The sequence below is a fragment of the Passer domesticus genome, chromosome 3 (genome assembly GCF_036417665.1).
Source record: "Passer domesticus isolate bPasDom1 chromosome 3, bPasDom1.hap1, whole genome shotgun sequence".
Lineage (NCBI taxonomy): Eukaryota > Metazoa > Chordata > Aves > Passeriformes > Passeridae > Passer > Passer domesticus.
This window is the reverse complement of record NC_087476.1, coordinates 7,090,786-7,096,263: the sequence shown is the minus strand read 5'-3', so window position 1 is coordinate 7,096,263 and position 5,478 is coordinate 7,090,786.

Sequence of the window (5,478 nt, the reverse complement as noted above, 5' to 3'; positions counted from 1 at the left end):
TAGTGTGCAGCTACTTTTTTCTCTCTCAACATGGCAAAGAGAGCTGTTTAATGAGGCTATATGGCAGGGAAGGAGCAAAGAAAATGTGATAAAATTATATGGGGATTGGACCAATTAATCCATAGCTCTCACTAATGTGATTTGCATGGGCAAGGAATATATGGTTTGCCCTGTAATATTTTATTGAGACACCTAGGATCATTTATATCCCCCTTTTCTATTCAAAACAAAGGGAATAACTGCACATTCTCAAGGAGAAAGCTTTACACATAAGTCTCCTTTGCATTTTCTTCCTGCGAACCAAATGTAAAATGGCTGCCAGATGCTCTGGTTATGGCTGTTAGAGATTTATGGCTTCAGCCCACAGGCAGTGAATAGAATAAGCAGCTAAATTTAAAGACAATTTTATCAGTACAAACACAGAGACATGAAAAAAGGAAGACTTATTGTATGCAAGGAATAAACTTCAAGAGGAAAAGACCACTGGGAACTCAAGCAGGAAACTATAAGAGCAAATGGCCTCTTTCAACATCTTTTAAGTAGAACAAGCAAAATTGTAGTATTAAAATTCAAAGCCAGAGATGCAGTTTAAGGAGATGTGGCTGTCATCCTTTATGGAGAGCTTGCACAGCCCACTTGGCAAACAGCCTGGACAATCGTCCCTGGCCTCGAGTGTCAGAGCACACAGGGACCATGGATAAACACACAAACTGGAGGCCAGTGTCCCCCAAATTCATCATAGTAAGAAAGAAGATGACCATCAGCCATATGAAATAATAACGGGTGAGTTATAAAAGGATTTCTGAAATTAAGAGTCATCCCAAATAGAACTAAAGCAGTGGCATGAGCATTTGTATTGTAGTAGAGAGATCTTGAAGGGAGAGGAGTAGCAGAGTGGGCCTGGTTTGGGAGTGCCAGAAGTTGCCCTGTGACATCACCAGCCTGTCCAGGCTGAGCCAAACACCCGCCCTGGGATGCTGGAGGGATCTGGTAGCCAGCCAGGGGGGACAGTACAGTGAGAAACCTGAAGGAGTTAACATCTGTAGGTATCCAGTCCTGTCATCATCTGTCACACAACTGCTCCTGACTCTGAGCAGACAGCTCACCATTTGTCAGTTAATCATGTGTTGATAAAAAATGAATAAACTGCTTCTGTTCTGACTTAGCTTAAACACCTAAGTAGGCTTTCCCCCTGCAACAACCTCTCCCATAATCTGTGACTTCTGTCATCTTAGAGTACCTTCATACAAGCTCAAGTCATCTATCTCCCACCAAGTCTTAGTTTCTGTGTTCTGGCAGATAAATAATGCATAGACTCCACATTTCTGGAGCTAAATTGGCCTCCTGTGGAGAAAACTATTTGCCTATAGCATGTCCTTACAGACTAATTTTGTTATGTTTTCCACAAACTCTTCCTTTTGCAAGCTGTACTCTCCTTTCCCAAAACTAAGTCACAATGTCTCCCAGAAGGATGATCTCTCAGGAAAAAAAAAAAAAAAAAAAAAAACAGAAAAGCAGCCAAACCTCTTGTCACCATTGTCTCACAAAACACTTTGATTTCCTATTCTTCCTGCTCCTGAAATATGTTATTTCAACTTATATTTAAGGGTGGTGCTGGGAAAGTCTCTTACACTTTCTGCATTGAATTTTATCCCTTCAAGGTTCTGTTCCATGGGAAACAGTTGTTTTTAGGAGTGGGGATCTTTGGTTTCTCAGAATTTACTTTTGATGACCTTGGCAAGCTGGAACAGAGCAATGTTAAAACCAATGCACCACTGCAAGAAATATTGTATTGCAATTTTAACAAAGCAGTAGCACTGATTTACACTTTTAATTGAATGCCACAAATAGACCTGTGCTGGATGAAGAAATATGTCCACCAGAAGCTCTTATTTTATTAGCTATCCTCTTTTAATTATGACTTTGTCTCTCTGTATGTAGAGATAGTTGTTAATTTCTGGACCACTGTCACTCAGAAATGTTTAGGACAAGCTGTCTCCTCTGATCATACATTAACAGGTATGCTTCTTCCCTGATTAGCATTCTGGTCTATGCATAATTAAAACTGGAAATATTAACAAAGCCAGATTGAGAATTATGATTGATTATATTTTTCCCTAGAAAAGTAATTTGGGAGAAATCATCCCATATTTTTGTGTTCTTCTCATAAATTTTAGTTTTCTATTCTTTGTCTATAACTGTCATAGTCCTATTCACCCAGTTTTAAAAAATAAATTATAAATATGGTAATTCTGGTTGATAGTTATCATAAATAAGGTTGAAGTTAGGAACGCAAACAACTTTGATTCTAAAATTGTTGAGATGTTCTCACTATGATAAACAATTGTGTATTCTTGGGCTAGTTTTCCCTATAAAACATTTGCTACATATCTAAGCTTACTGAAAGCTGGCTTAGAGACAGCCCAAAGTCAAACTATCCAAAATCAAGGCATGTCCTTGGCTGTTTTGTTACAGTGGTTGTATTTAAGGCATATTGGATTATCTTTCCTAGGATACAGAAATTGTCTTTCGTTTCCCCAGGGAAGGTTTGCATTAGAGAACAGGAAAAAAAATCTTTGTGGAAAGAGTTGTCAAACAGCGGAACAGACTGCACAGGGGAGTGATGGAGTCACCAACCCCAGAAGTGTTCAGAAAACATGGAAATAGCACTTAAGGACATGGTTCAGTGGTGAATATGCTGGTGGTGGTAGATTCACACTTGGATTTGATAATCTTTTCAGCATTAGTGATTCTATGTTTCTATGATAATAAGTGTGGTACCCTTAGAGTCAGAAAAGGCTCAGAAACCAGTAAGAAGAGCCCAAGTATTGTATTTTCTCTTTGCTTTCAACTTGGGTAAGAAAATTAGGTTAGGAAAGTTTATTTCATCATTTATAAATACCCTTAAGGCAAAATGACCAGGTATAGGCTACAAATCTTAGTAATTTTCTTGTTTCTCTTTGTCGCTTGCTATTGAGAATATTTAAATTTTCAACCAACTTCTTAAAACTTGACTTCTCTGTGCAGCACAGAGGGACACTCTGATGCAGATGTACTTGTTCAGGGTGACAGAGCCAGGGCAGGTGGGTCTCACACTCTGTGAGGGATGCTCAGTAACAGGAGATGCCTCTGCTAGTCTTAGAGCATCATTAAAATTAATAGCACCGGCTATTAATTTTAACTTGCCCAATGGAACAAGAATATTCATAAGAAGACTTCAGGTTTCGAATTCAAAAACTTTAACTCTCTCTTTCTCCTTGGGATTAGGTGGAGATCTCCCCATCTGCCTGATAACCTGTAGAGTAAAGCCCTTTTCTATTACTTAAATGGATGCTTAGTCTCAATTATCCTAAATATTGTTAAATGCATAAAATATCTGGACATAAGGAGAAATTATACTGAAGAAGGAAGTGTCTGTTAGCATGAATACAAACTCTTGCTGTAGTGGAACAAGCGTGGATCATGAGGCTCTGTGGGTGCAGTGAACACTTGATGTGGCTCTTCACAAAGCTGTGTTTTTTACTGAAATCTTCATATTCAACTCAGCCAGCCTTTACTGTGCCCAGCCTGCTCTGCCTATTTCTAGCGGTGTTGTCTGAACCTTCACAAAGCAAAGGAACAGCTGTGCCATTCCAATTTTCCCCTGCTGTCCCCACCTTTGTTTCACCCTGTCATAGGCTGGCACTTTACAGAGTGCACAGGAGTGGAGAAAGAGGGCAGGAAATCTGTGGTGTGAGCTCATGTGAGATGCTCTGTTTCCAGCTCCCTTCCATGGGCAGGGACACCTTGCATTGGACCAGGTTTCTCAGAGCCCCATTCAACCTGGCCTTGAGCACTTACAAGGATGGGACACCCACAGCTTCTCTGTTCCTCTCTCAGCACCCTCACAGTGAAAAATTTCTTCCTAACAGACAATCTAAACCTGCTCTCTTTCAGTTTGAAGCTGTTCCCCCTTGTTCTGTCACTTCAGGACCTTGTAAAAAGTCCCTCTCAATCTTTCTTGTCAACTCCCTTCAGGTGGGCACTGGGAGGCCACAGTCAGGTCACCCTGAAGCTTCTCCTCTCCAGGCTGAAAAATTCCCAGTTCTCCCAGTCTTTCCTCACAGCAGAGCTGCTCCATGCCTCTGATAATCCTGGTGTCCCACCTCTGGCCTCACTCCAACACATCCTCCCTGTGCTGGGACCCCAGCGCTGGATGCAATTAATAGACACTCCGCAGGAGTGTCTCTGAATTTAACCAATAATAAGTCAATTACAAAAGGAACTGAGGCTGTTCAGACTCACTTTGCAATGCCCACAAAATGTTAACAAGGAGAGGAGAATGGAAACAGAAAACAACACTTGTAAGTTTGCTAGACAAATATTTTCCTTTACAGGTGACTTAATACTTGGGAAAGCTCACAAATAGAATTGAGCAGGGAACAAAGTAGATTAACTTCCACACGAAAGTTCAGTTGCTGAGTTGTTGTTCTGGTTGGGGAAAAAAGACAAACTTTTTCTTCTGCATAAGATCCATGTAGAGTTTTTTTAAAGTTAATCATTGTGTGTTTATTATCTGCTTTTACATTATGAATGATTTTAAAATAACTCGAATAGATGAGAAATTTAAAGTATTTTTACACTATTTTACCCCTAAAATACCAAAGGAGATAGCCTTAAGGGTATTGTAGATGCTTCCCTTTATACAGGATGGATGCAATGCTTGTTGTCACTGAAACTTAATTTCTTAACCAAATATGAACAGGTTCTCCAGAAAAGCTGTGGAAATAGTGGAAGGTGTCCCTGCCCATGGCAGAGGGTTGGAACTGAATAATCTTTAAGGCCTCTTGCAACCCAAGCCCTTTTATGATTATACGATTACCTTCCCTCCAAATTGTTGGGTGTATCATGCCAGCCCTTCCTGCATAATTAAGCTGTGAGAACTGTGGTAAATTCAGATGATTTCTGGGATTATTGCAAAGCACTTACTGGCTCTGCAAAAGCAAGTTTAACCAATCTACAGATACACTGAGATTCATGAAAGCAATGGTGCTATGGACAGTCCTGAGATGTGAATATGCTGATTGGGGCATGAATAGTTCTGGATTTCACAGTAAATTTTACTGGATGAAATGAAGCTTTTTGAAAGAAAAAAAAAAAAAACAACAAAAAAAACACAAAGGAATCATGTCTGCTGGGATGTAATCTTTTTGGACTATTAAATGTCAATATAGGTTTCACACCGGGTGTTAGTAGAGTCAAGTGTTAAAACAGTGTTGCCTTCACTGCTGGGCACTGTGAGACTGCAAGACAGGTGAGTCTCACAAACACAGAGACTGAGAATGGTAAAGAGGAGAAAAATGTACCATGAACACATTGAGCACTGCTCATTTTTAATGGGTGTCTAATATTATTCTCCTCCATCCATGGGTCTAATTTGGTCTTAATAGAAACAGCCACAGCTCCTGCTGAATTTGACCTTTAAGTGAAATGATGAGA